The following is a 14,081-nucleotide window of genomic DNA, read 5'->3' as shown; positions in this document are numbered from 1 at the left end:
GGCAAATCTTTGATTAGATGGGTTGCCTATTTCTTTCCCATGTGATGGTGAACAGAACATTTGAATAAAAAGAGAACAAGGACTCTTTTTCAGGAACACAGTTCCAGGAGAGAGCTGAAGGCACAAGTTCTCAGAACAGTTCAGGCTCCACTCTTGGTTTTAATAAATGCTAAGAGTCAGGCATGTTTTGTTCAAGCATTGCTGAAATGTGGCATTTTGTACACACACACACACACACACACACACACACACACACACACACATATATATTATGGCTGGAGAGATGGCTCAGTGGTTAAGAGCACTTGCTGCTTTTGTAGAGGATTCAAATTTGGTTCCAAGCACCCACATTAGTCAGCTCACAACCATTGGTAACTCCAGTTCCAGGGGATCCAATAGTGCCTTCTGGCCCCCACTGGAACTTGTATGCGCATGGTGCACATCTATATGCTTAGGCACATTCATATACATAATATAAAAAATAGCTGGGAATGGTGGTGACACATACCCTTAACCCCAGTACTTGAGAGGCAGAGAGAGGCAAAGCTCTGTGAGATAGAGACTAATCTCTGTGAGATAGAGGCAAAGCTCTGTGAGATAGACGCTAGCCTGGTCTACCTAGTGAGTTTCAGTCCAGCTAGGGCTACAGGGAGACCCCATCTCAAAATAATAGTAATAGTGATAATAAATGACAATGTCTAGTGGGGTGGCATGCACCTGCAGTCCCAGCGCTCAGGCTTATGCAGGAAAATCACAGTGATCAGGGGCTACATACTAAGTTCCAGGCCAACCACAGAAACACAGTGAGACTCTGCCTTAAAACAACAAAAGCAAAGCTGAAAGGAAAGAAATCCCCAGACTTGCCTCTCCCTTGCTGAAGTCAGCCCCTTCAGAAGGTGAGAAAATCCAATTCCCTCCTAAGAAAGTTCAAATGATTGAAACCAGAGTCTGCACCCAGTTTTACTGTGGCACTGCTGTTTACAAGACGCTTCAAACTTACAACTCTTATTAATTCCAGAAGTAGCAAATGATCTCCAGGAGCACTAGATTTCAGCAGGCCTATACACCAAACAACAGGAGACAAAGGAGATTGCTTCATAGCCTAAGATGCTAACGGATGAGCAGACAGAGACACTGGTGTGTCACCGTCAATGATGTCACTTGAAGAAAATCAGGAGGCCTGGAAATTTTTTTGAAAGCTCTGCCCTACGGTCATTTCAGATCTATTCATCTTAGCAAAACTGAGTTTGAAAAGGAAACATACACTTCTTATAATGGTAGATTGAGGGTGCTGATGTAGCACAGCTGCCTAGAATGTGGAACGCTCTGGGTTCAGTCCCCAGCACCACATAAAACTGGGTATGGTTGTGCAGATCTGTAATTTCAGTACTCAGGGAGGTGGAGACAGGAAGGATCAGAGGTTCAAGGTCATCCTCAGCTATATACAGAGTTTGAAGCCAGCTTGGGCTACATGAGACCCTTTTTTCATAAGATCAGAGTAAGTAAATAAAATGTTAGTTTAGACTGGGTATAGTGGGGCACACCTATAATATCAGCACTTGGGCTGTGGAGACAGAATAATGGGGAGTTCAAGGTTATCTTCCACTATATAGTTGAGTTTGAGGCCAGCTTGAGCTGCATGAGACCCTGTCTAAAAAAAAGAATAAATAATAACAATAATGATAATAATTAATAGCAATAATGAAACAGTTTGGGGAAGACAAGAACGATAATCAACCTTCCTCCCTTTCCCTCCCTCGGAACTTATTTCTCTCTTTCTTTCATTTTTTAACCCAGTAACTCATTTTTGCCATTACATTCATCCCATGGCAAAGTGATTTCTGTTAAGGCCTATGGACCATCATTAACCTGGTGTGTCATTTAAGTTCTTTTGTTCCTCAGCAGTCTGCTGAATAAAGTAAAGCTAGTCATTTGGCAATAGTAGCTGCTAACATCTTCTACTCATCAAGGGGGAGAATGCAGCACCCCTTATTTATAGTTCCACTTACCACCAGTCTGTATAAGGTCTAATGGATGCATCTAATCACCAGATAAATCACCACTGACCGGCGCTTTCTGAGCTTCTACTTTCCAGATGTAGAGGGCAAATTATAAATATCCATGTTCCCCAGGCTTTGTCTTCTTCCTTTCCCGGAAGTGAAGTTTTACCCCTACAGAGAGATAAGAAGGGAGGCCAGACACACCATTCGGTTGTCTAAAAGACTCTTAGAGGCTTTAGAGAAGATGGCTCAGTTACAGCTTGTGTCTATAATCTCAACATTCCTGCGTCGAGATGAGAGGCAGAGACAGGAGAATCCCGAAAAGCTGAAGAGCAGTGAGCCTGGTGTAGAAAGAACCAAGCAGACTTGGTCTCAAAAAAGGTGGAACGTGAAAACTGACACCGAGGTTGTCCTTCGTCCCCCACACATGTGCTGTGGCACTCACCCCCCACCCCACTTCCTGCCTCATACACACACAAGGACAACAATTTTTTTTAATGTTTTGGCTGGGAACATGGTTTACTCAGTAAATCGCTTACCACAAAAGCATAAGGACCTGAATTCAACCCTCAGAATACAGGTATAAAAGTTGGATTTGGTGGTGTACGTGTGCAGCTCCAGTGCTGGGGAGGTGGAGACAGGAAAATCTGGTGCTCGCTGGCCGGCTGGCTTGGCATAATCATTCAGTTCCAGACCAGTGAAAGATACCCTTTCTCAAAAGAAAAAAAAAAAAAAAAAAAAAAAGCAAGAGGGCTGGAGAGATGGCTCAGTGGTTAGGAGCACGGGCTGCTCTTACAGAGGACCTGGGTTCAGTTCCTAGCACACACATGGAGGCTAACAACTGCCCGAAATGCCAGTTCCAGAGAATCCAATCCCCTCTTCTGTCCTCTCTGGGCATTTCATGACATAGATGCACTTGTATATGTGCAGACAATACACTCATACACATAAAATTTTTAAAATTATTATTTAAAATTAATATTTTTTAAAAACAAGATGGGCCAGTGAGATGACTCAGCCAGTCCTCAGGCACTTGCTGACAAGTCTGATGACATGAGTTTCATTCCTGATAACCACATAGTGGAAGAAAGGAAATCAGTTCCTACAAGTTGTGCATGTATGTGCCCTGTCATGTGCACTCACATGCATGCACATATACCACACACACACACACACACACACACACACACACACACACAAATTCAAAATGTAATTCTTAAAAAAAAGGTAGATAGTACCTGAGGAACACCACCCAAGGTTGTCCTCTGGCCTCTACACACACACAGAATTGTTCAGGAGAAGTAAAACCTCCAAGGAGTATAACCTGCACCAGCCAAGCCCCCACAATGTTCTAGCCTCAACCCAACTTCCTTTAAAAAGAATGAACCCTAAAAGGATGAAATTCTGAGAAAGCTGAGTCCACTGAGTGCCATCTTGATTTGCTCCATTGCAGTGCAGACTCAGCTCATGAAGTTACTTCCCAGTCAGAGGAACAGGAAACCAGATTAACCTTTCATTCAACCACTTTATCATTCGTGGGATAATAGAGTAGAAATAAAAATCTCTCTCTAGCCCAGTGCTGCTCCCTGATACACTATTACTTCTGATTAATGATAAGTTTTAAATCAAAACATTTACCAGTTAAACCACAATTTTTCTTCTACCCCTAGCATTTTCTTTGGGGAATTTTTCATGCTGAAGTTGACATGGTCTCTTCTTTTTTTTTTTCCTCCTTTCATCTTGGCTAACAAGGTTAAATAAGCATGAACAGAATTTTAATAAGTCATCTATATAAAGCAGTCTCCTTCTAACAGATAGGAAGCCACTGCAAAAATAAGAAACTTCAATGAGCTTTTTAAAATAAGACAGTGGGACTGGAAACATGGCTAGAGAAATTTCTGACACTTGTTCTTTAAGGAAATGCAAGTCAGATTCCTCATCATAATAACACATATCACCCAATAAAGTTGTCAAGATAGCTATGTCTATTTTTCCTTGAAAATACCATTGATTTTCATTATAAAACTGAGAAAAATCATAATTTAGTCCTGTGGTTTACTAAAAATAACACATTTTTGGTTTTGAGTTAGTAGAGATTGAACCTAGAGCCTTCTGATAGGGTTAATTGTCAAGCTGCTCAGATCTAGAATCGCTAGGAGACAACCACACCTGTAGAAGATTAATTAGGGGAAGGTGGCCTCTGGGCTTACCTGTGAGGAATTATCCTGATTGGGCTGGCTGCTATGATGAGCCCCATCTTAATTATGGGTAAAATTACTCCTTGGGTGGGGAATCCGACTGTATAAAGGAAAAGGGCTCTGAGCAGAAGCCTTCACAGCTCTCTCCTTCCTGACTGTAGCCACAACTGACTGAGCTCCTGCCTCACAATGATAGGCTGCCTGGAACTGAAGGCTAAAATAAATTTTTCCTTCCTTGTTGCTTTTGTTACAGCAAATGCAAAGGAACTAAGACAGGCCTCTCACATGTTAGGTGAGGGCTTCACCATTGGCTACATCCCCAGTTCCCAGTCACCCCTCCTATTAAGAACATGATCCATTGTTAGAGCAAAATGAGAGCTAAGTTTGGAATAAAGCCTACACTTGAATTAAAGTAGCTCAACAGTTAAGGGGCCTGAACAGGAAGCCATATTCAGAGTCCCATCACAGGACTGCCTACAGCACCCCAAATTATTCAAAGATTGATTTTCTGTAATTGGAAGGTGTGTGCTTGAGAAGCCAAAAGAACGATTTTGTTTGATAGACAATTGGGCAAACAGAAGACAGAGCACAAATTGTACCAGATTCTTAACTTCCTTTAAGAGTATCCACTGAGGGGCTGGGGAGACAGTCCCAGGGAATCCGACAGCCTCTTCTGACCTCCGTGGGCACTGCACAACACAGGTGCACTTACCTACATGCAGGCAGTACACGCATACCCATAAAATAAAATAATAAATAAAATATTTTTAAAAAGAGTATCCACTGAATGGCTGGAGAGATGGTTCAGCAGTTAAGAACGCTTATTGTTTTTGCAAAGGACCCAAATTCAGTCCCTAGATCACAGCTACCTGTAACTTTAACTCCAGGGGATCTGATTCCCTCTTCTGAACTCTGAGGCACTGCAGCTCCCAAAAGCTGCCCTTTGACAACTGGCACAAGTGTACTACACACACACATACACACACACACACACACACACACACACACACCATCTTAAAGTGAAATTTTTAAAAGTGTGTCCACTGAAGCAGAACAGATGATTGTGGGGTCCCAAACCTCTACAAACCTTCACAGGGCATATGTTTAATCAGTTTTCTGATTTCATAACTTTTAAGGTGGCACATTCTAGAATATGGAGTCGTTAGGCACAGATGTACTAGATCAGGTCAGTCTAACCGGATAGCAATGTATTTATGACCTCAATGCCCGGAGCTAGAGGCCTTTCCTTTTCTGTATTGCTATCTGGAGCCACTACCTGGTCAGCTTCCTGTATGGCTAGACCAAACCAAATTTGAGATCAGTTGCAGGCATGAGCAAGGCATCTAAGACCTTGAGCCTAAGACACAGTAATAAGTAAAATTCATAAGCAATTCACTGATTGTTGCCAAGGAGTCCTTTAGACTAGCAAACCTAGTTGATTATACTGTCTTCCACAATGAGCCATTTGCTTTGTTTGTAGTGGATTGGGAGGTTCAAAGAAGCATAGGGTTTGCTCATAGTGAGGTGTACAGGATGACAGCACTTCTACACAGATGAGCGACTCAAACTCTCTGGGCACGTGGGGATTTTGTCAGGGGGGTTGTCACTGAATCTCAAGTCCTGGCTTTCAAAACATTTCCTCTCGGCTTCACTTCTTTCCTTGTCTTTAAAATCATGCACTGTCTCCTCCGCTTCTGCTTTGAACATGCCCAAACTTCCCTCATCATTTAAAACGTGTTGCAGCCACTATGGAACACTGCACTGAACTTCCTCAAGGAACTGAAAACAGATTCTTGATACGGCCTGCCAGCTTTCCTTCCAGGTATTTACCCAGAAGATTTGAAATCAGTTTGGCAAAATACGTCTGCGCTGTATGTTCACTGAAACAGTGTAGAATAGCTGCATCATAGAATCCACTTGGGTGGGTAGCAGAAGAATGGATAAAGAAAACAGAGACTATACATGGTGGAGTACTATTCAATGATTAAAAAGACCAAAATTCTGTCATTAGCAACAACACAGAATTAGAGAGTGTTATGCTAAGGGAAATAAGCCAGGCACAGAAAAACATACATATTTCCACACATGTGGATGAATACTACATATTTCCACATGCATAGAATGCAAAGTGGACAAGCTTAGAAAGACAAGTATAGAATAGTAGCTGGGGTCTGAACTTTGGGAGGTTGGGGAGAAAATGGTCAAAGGACACAAAATTTCAGGTAGATGAGAAGGTAGGATGTTTTTCCAGCTCTGCCGTATAGTATGGTGAATGTAAATTTCAAAATTGCTAAGAGAGTAAGTTTAAAATATTCTTTTCACAGTGAATAAGTATTTGGATTTTTAAAAATATTTGATTATTATTTTATTTTATGTGTATAAGTGTATTGCTTGTATGTATGTAAGTGCACCTGTGTAGTACAATGTCTGTGGAGGTCAGAAGAGGGTGGTGGATCCTCTGGAACTGGAGTAAGGACTTTGTTAGCCACTATGGGGGTGCTGGGAAAGCAAACCCGGGTCCTCTGCAAGAGCAGTCAGTGCTCTTAACCACTGAGCCATTTCTCCAGCCCTTGGATTTATTTTTTTACTTATGCATACAGTATGTATCTGAATGTGTGTATGCTACATGTATGCTGGTGCCTAAAGAAGTCAGAAGAGGGAATTGGATCCTTTGGAGCTAGAAGTTACAAGTGATTGGAAACCACCCAAAGTGGATGCTGGGAAACTAGCTCTGGTCCTCTGGAAGAGCAGCAAGCACTCTTAACTATTGGGACATCTCTTTAGCCCTGGATTAAGTATTTGAAGCCAGGTATGGTCACCCCCAAACTCTGGGAAGCTGAGGCAGGAGGATTTCAGAGAGTTTGAGGCCGGCCTGGGCTACATAGTGAGAAACGTCTCCAAAAGAAATCCAAAATGGGGGCTGAAGAGATGACTCATCAGTTAAGATCACTGATTGTTCTTGCAGAGGACCCGGATTCAATTCCCAGCACCCATATGATGGCTAACAACAATCAGTAACTCCAATCTCAGGGAATCCAACGCCCTCTTCCGACCTCTGCGGGCATTGCAGGACATGAGTATGCCCACACACATGCAAGCAATGTACTCTGCACTCATACACATAAAATAAAAACAATAAAATATTTTCTTGAAAAAGAAATCCAGAAGTGAGTCTATGCTAACTAGATTGATTTAGTAATCTCATATTACATTCATAAATCATAGCATCACTTCTTACATAAATACATAAAATTATTGTTAAAATGTCAAATCCATAAAATGAAAATTAAATAAAATAATTATTACAAAATAGGCTTCTTGTGTTCTGGGTCCATTTCCAGATAGCGCTGGGAACCAAACCCAGGTCCTCTGCGAAAGCAGCCATCTTCTCATTTTCTTGGTTCTGTCCTCAGAATTCTCTTAGAACTCCCCTCATCACTGTCTGCACTGGCTGCCTCTGCACTGGGTTCCCATCACTCTTAGGTATCTGCAGCTGTCAGGCACATCCTTCTCACACTCCCCTCCCTAACTCTAAGATCCCAGCACTCCCACCTTCTTGCACTGGCTTTGGTTCTTAACAAACACATCTGGTCGTGTCACTGAAATGCCTGCAGGTCAGCGCAGACTCCTTAGCACAGTATGCAAGGCTCTTCAGAGTTGGTCCCTGCTTGCCTCTGCCACCCAGAACCTGTCTTGGGCTTCAGCTGTGGCAGCTTTATCACTTCAAAAACATGTCATACTGTTGTATCTTCATACACAATGTTCTCAACGCCAACCCGCCTCCCCCACTGAAGAATTCCAGCTCATCTCTGAGGACTCAGAATAAAGCTAAGCAATTCTAGGAAGCCTTCTCCTCCTCCAGAGAGTCTCAGCCTCCCCTCCTGGCTTCCACATCTGACCCATATCTTCACTGTAAACTGCATCACATTGCCTACCGGGGGTTGAGCTCTGTGACAGCAATAGCTGCTTGTTCATCTTTCTGTCTCCAGACTGACGTTGCACCGACTCTTGACAAGGGATCAGGAAACATCACTCTCCTGTTATTTCTCTCAGTAGAATTTTGTCTGCCCTGAGTCTTCTGCTCACCCCATAGAGAAATGTGATTCTCATCATTCCTGGGCCATGTCCCCCAGCTGCCACCAGGGTCATGTAGAAACCCCTGGTGACTGCAGGCTACACAATAAGCAAGGAGGTTGCTCTGGATTCTGTCTGCAAGGTCCTCAGAGCCAGCTTGCTGTCCAAGTCTTCACGGAACCACAAAGTAGGGTGGCTGAAGCTTAGAGAATGAGGATTTTATTTTTACAGGACTTCCCAGTGTTCAATCATTCCTGCCCCACCCTCATCCTTCCTTTCCCCTCAGTAGTGCCCAGGGTGGGTACTCCGGCAAAGTGGAATCCAGGTGATCACACTTTGTGGACACCCTCTCTGATGATCCCACTCTTTCTTTTTAGGGACCCCTCCCACAGACAGTCTATATATCCTCAGAAATACAAATCCCCGACTCCCACCCCAGCACGAAGCACCGTGGGTTTTCTCTGTGAGAAAAGATAATTGGAAAAGAAGAAGGGCAGGTCTGTGACACAGGCCTGTAATCCCAGCTATGTGGGAGGGTGAGGCAGGATGGCCAGTCTACGCAACAGGGATATTGTCTCAAAAATTAGTTAAGTCATTTAACTGTGAATTTATTTAATTAATTAAAAGCAGGAATGTCCATGAACACATGACTGGAATTCTTCTCCCAAAGAAAGGGCACCTCTGCCAGGTGTGCCTCCTCAGCCTCATCCTCTTCCTTGTTCCTTCAGAGAAGACCCGCCCCCCCTGAAGTGCCCTGAGTCCTCTGTGACCCAGCTCAGAACTCACAGGCCAGTTTATGTGAGTGACTTGAGCTGCTGACACAGGGTATCCTCGGGAGCAGCGCTAACCCACTTTCTCTCATGGATGATTTTAATCTCATTCATTCTTGCCCACCCAGTGAGAAAACTAAAAAGCACAATTGGGAGACGGCGGGAGATAGAAGCCACAGGTCATGATCTGAGTGGCAGCTAAGTCCAGTGGGAGGAAGCCAGCACGAATGTAATCCTTTCAGGAAAGTATTACTGGAGAAGAGAGAGCTGCCAAAGTAACTTTGTTCCAAGAATAAGTAGCACATTTTCCCCCAGTGTTTGCTTTCCTCTCTTTGATCCCCTCCAGCCCCTGTGGAAACGCCTGACCAGCGATTTTGCTGCCCTCTGAGGCTGGGGAAAAGAAGCCACAAGTGCTCGACTGAGATTCCTTTAACAGGGGCCTAAGTGGGGGCTCTCAGGCTGTGCCGAAGCCACCAGGCCTGTGGAAACCTGGAATCCAGATGTTTCCATGCAGTTTAATCATCACAAATATGCCACAGTGTTTCCAAACACGTTGTCACGATGCCCAGAAGCTGTTTAAAAGGGAGTAGCAACGGCCAGGGTCTGTTTGACCAAAGCCATCGGGAGTCATGGGAGTCAGAAGATGAGAAACGAAAGGCAAAGCTTGAGTGTATTAATGTTTAACTCTGGGTCCTCGGTGAAGCAGATGCTTGCACACAGCCAGGCTGACAGGCACGGCCTCACCAGGGGAGTTTATGGTTCAATGGTTCTAGAGACCACAGTCCCCAGCCACTCACAGTTCCCCTTCTGTTCTCAGAGAGCTTCATTTCAAGGGGATGATGGGCAGGTAAAGAAAGATCTCCAGACTCTAGCGTCACACAGGCCTGTGTTCAATGTTGTTTCTCCCACTCACCAGTAGGTCTAAGTAAAGCAACTTAAGAACCCAGCTTCCTCATCTGTGTCACCTGAGAACTGTAACACTGACCTTGTAGTATGTTCTAGAAGAACACCTGAGATGATGGATAATGCATCATGCTACCCTAGGTGTTCAATAACTATCAGTTCTCACCCTTCTCTGCCTCTTATAGCATATGATCCACATCAGAATATAATAAGTACTAACCTATTAATGAAAAAATTTATTCAAGGCTTATTCAGTAAATCAAGTATAAAATTCACTAAATGGAAAATGATATTCAAAATGAAGATACAAACTCGGAAAATGTAAAGTAACAGACACATGCCATGTTATAATACTCTCCACGGACCATCATCAATAACAAAGTTCCAACCTTAGTTGTAGGTTCTCCCACAGGGTAGTGGTACCTAAGGAAAATCTTCCTGGGGAGAGTTAGGTTTGCTCTGTACAGAGAGGCATGTTTAGAGAAAGCTAATAGACTTATCTGACTTAAATTGGGACTCTTGGTAAATAGATACCTGGAAAGGAAATTGGAAATTGGGGTGAATATCAATATGGCGGCCATCTTTCTTGGAGCACTCATTCAGATCTTGAATCTGTGCTGACTTGGGGACTGTGTGACGAATAGGGTGCAGAAGAAGCGCTCCGGGCCAATGTATTGTTCTAACTTTGTGTTGCTCTAACTGAATCTTGCAAATGGGGTGACTTACAAAGAAGAGCGCCAGAAGGATGAGGGGGATCTCAAGGAGAGACAAAGACCTAATAACCTCTGCTGTTAGGGTTTTTTGAATTTTGTTTATTTTTATTTTACGTGTATGAGTGTTTTGTGTGCATGTAAGGGCACCCATGCATATAATGCCCACGTAGATAAGAAGAGGACGTCGAATCCCCTGGAACTGGAGTAACAGACCACTGTTAGCTGCCATGTGGGTGCTGGGAACCAAACCTGGGTCCTCTGCAAGAGCAGCCGGTGCTCTTAACCGCTGAGCCATCTCCCCAGCCTTAGTTAGTTGTTATTGTTGTTGCTAGGACAAGATACCTGACAAAAGCAATTAAGGAAAGAAGTGTTTGTTTTGGCTCACTGTTCTGGGGGACATTCCATCAGAGAGGAAAGGCCTGATGACAGAGGGGTGTGAAGCAGCTGGTCACATTGTATCCACAGTCAGAAAGCAGAGGGAAATGAATACAGGTACTCAGCTCCCTTGCTTCTTTTCACTCAGGCCAGGATCTGAGCCTATGGCACGGTGCTGGCCTAGATATCAACTTGACACCATCCCAGGGAGGAGGACCTCTCTTGAAGCCTTGCCTCCATCTGATTGGCTTGTGGCCATGAAGCATTGTCTTAATTGCTAATTAATGTGGGAGGGCCAAGCCCATCATGAGTGGTGCCACCTCTGGGCAGGTGGTCCTAGGTTGTGAGAGAAAGCAGGTTGGGCACAGGCCGGAGAGAGCAAGCCAGTAAGCAGTGCTCCTCCATGGTCTCTACTGCAGTTCCTGTGGCCAGGTTCCTGCCTTGACTTCCCCCAGTGAAGGACTGTGACCTGGGAGTTGTAGGCTGAAATAAGCCCTTTTCTCCCCAAGTTGGTTTTGGTCAACGTTTTATCATAGCAATAGAGGAGCAAACTAATACAGGTGCCTTGGATATTTAGGGTGAATCTTCCCACCCCAGTTAACCTAATCTAGAAAAGCTCTCTAGACATACCCAGATGTTTGTCTCCTAGGTGATTCTAGATCCTGTCCAGTTGCTACTCAACATTAGCTATCACACTAATCAACTAACCTATTAATCCATGAATTCATTCACCAGGGAAGAACTCTCATGACCCCTCACTTCCCCAAGTCCCCATCTGAATCCCACTAATCAAAGAATTTGAAGTCTAAATTTCTAATAGACAAATTTGGAGGACGTGTTCTAATCCTAGCATTACATCCTCAGCCCTCTAAATTCACATCCTTCTCACACACAAAATACATTCTATCCTAATGGTCTCAAAGCCTTAGCTGGTTCCAACATTAATGCAAAAGTCCTAAGTCCAGAAACTCAGGAGGTTGTAGTCAGATGCTGGCTGGGGCTTAAGTCATCCTAAGGCATACCAGGAACTGAAGGGCTCACCCACGGTTGCAGGTTGGTGCCAGTTGTTGGCAGGAGGGCTTAGGTCTTCAAGTGGGATTGTTGGAGTGTCCTCTTGGCTTGATGACAAGCCTCATTGACAGGAAGCCTTGCACGAAGGCAAAGCAGAAGCTGCACTGCCTTTTAAGATATAGCCTTCAATGCTGGTCTTTAGTCCCAGCACTCTGGAGGCAGAGGCAGGTGGATCTCCATGAATTCAAAGCCAACCTGGTCTACATAGTGAGTTTCAGTCTAGCCAGGGCTTCACAGTGAGCCCTGTCTCAAAAAAATCCATAGCCTTAGAAGACACATGCCAACCCTTCCACCTTGCTCTACAGATTTCATCACAGAATTATCCAAGGCTTCATGTGGGAAGGCATTCCACAAAGTCATGAATACCAGGAGGAAATAGTGTTTGGGGGACATCTTGAAGGCCCCTGTCTTTTCCAGTATCATAGGATTTAAAACATGACACTTGAGGCTTTCATATGTGTCTGTAGGGCTAAACAACAAAGGTTGAAAGTGCTGATCCTAGCTCACCTCCATGATCTGGGAAACTCTGAAGCACTCGAAAGTTGTTTCATGTCTCACAAAACGTCTGCTGTATATCTCAGTGAGCACCTCTGAAATGAGAGATTCCTTTTAAAAATTATTTTAGATTTAGTGTGTGTGCATTTTTACAATGTGCTGACACGACATGTGTGTGGAAGTTAGAGACTTGTGGGAGCTGGTTCTTGCCTTCCACCACGTGAGTTCCAGGATTTGAACTCAGGACATCAGGCTTGGTGGCAAGCTCCTTTACCCACTGAACTATCTTGCCAGCCCTGAAACGAGAAATTCTTGAGGCTAGCCTGGCTGTATCAGATGCCTGCAGAACCAAAGAGCATCATTCACAAGAGAGCATTCCGAAGTGCAGACAGCCTCACATCTACCCTCTGCCTGTCTGCAAGTATTTCCAGACTGCTGGCTATCCCACTCACTCCTCTGACCTTGTGTTTTCCCAAAAATGCCTCTGAGAGATGATACGAATCAATAATCACAGCGAGAAGGAGATTCTGGACAATGTCATTCATGGCCTCTCCTTGGTGACACACAAGTTCATGGAAGCAGATGGTGGTGATACTGAAATGAGCCTGGCTAATCTAACCCAGACTTGAGGAAGTTCTCAGTAAAAGTCCCTACAATAAGACATATATGGTGCTATGCATTTTGACTTGAAATTTTCCCTTTAGCTCCAAAGATAGTAAAAGACTGTAGGGAATGGGTAGAAATAATACACTGCATGCACCCAAGCAAAATGTTTTTGTGAATGAGAGGTGAAGCCACAAAACTATAAATCTAGAAATGGGCAGGTAAGGCCAGAATCCATCTCCTTGAGGAATCTCAGCTCTTGAAGGGATGGTGAGACTCAAAAGTACCCTTTCTCTGACAAGAGACCAGAGATGTGCCCCCTTCAAAAAGGCTACTGTGTAGGACTGGGGCTTGTTCAAGTAGTTTCCCCGTTCCCTATTCTAGATGATGGGTACATGCATCACCCCTTCACCAGAATCCACCACTGTGTGTATGTGCATGCACAAGTGCACATGTATGTCCCTGTGTGTGGATGTGCGTTCTCCACAGCAAGCATGTGAAAGTCCGAGAACAACTTCAGATGTTGGTCTTTGACTTCTACCTTGCTTGAAGTAGAGTCCCTTTGGTTTTCACCACTGCATATACCAGACAAGCTGGCCTGGGAGTGTCCAGAGATTCCTTGTCTCTACCTTCCATCCTGGGATAGGAAAACTGGAATTACAGGTGCACTATCAACTCAGGCTTTATGTAGCTTCCAGGGACTCAGAGTTAGATCCTCACGCTTGAGCAGCCAGTGCTTTACACACAATTATTAGATATATCAACAAGTCTTGCTAATAGAAATCTTTTATCCCATTCATCCCTTGTGAATTCCCCTTCCCGCTCTGCCTCTTTTATCTTTTCCCTCTGGGCTCTATCTGATTGGATGGTGCCCACTCA

Source organism: Nannospalax galili, unplaced genomic scaffold, assembly GCF_000622305.1.
Source record: "Nannospalax galili isolate Female #2095 unplaced genomic scaffold, S.galili_v1.0 scaffold61, whole genome shotgun sequence".
In the NCBI taxonomy this organism is placed as follows: domain Eukaryota; kingdom Metazoa; phylum Chordata; class Mammalia; order Rodentia; family Spalacidae; genus Nannospalax; species Nannospalax galili.
This window is presented reverse-complemented; position numbering follows the sequence as displayed.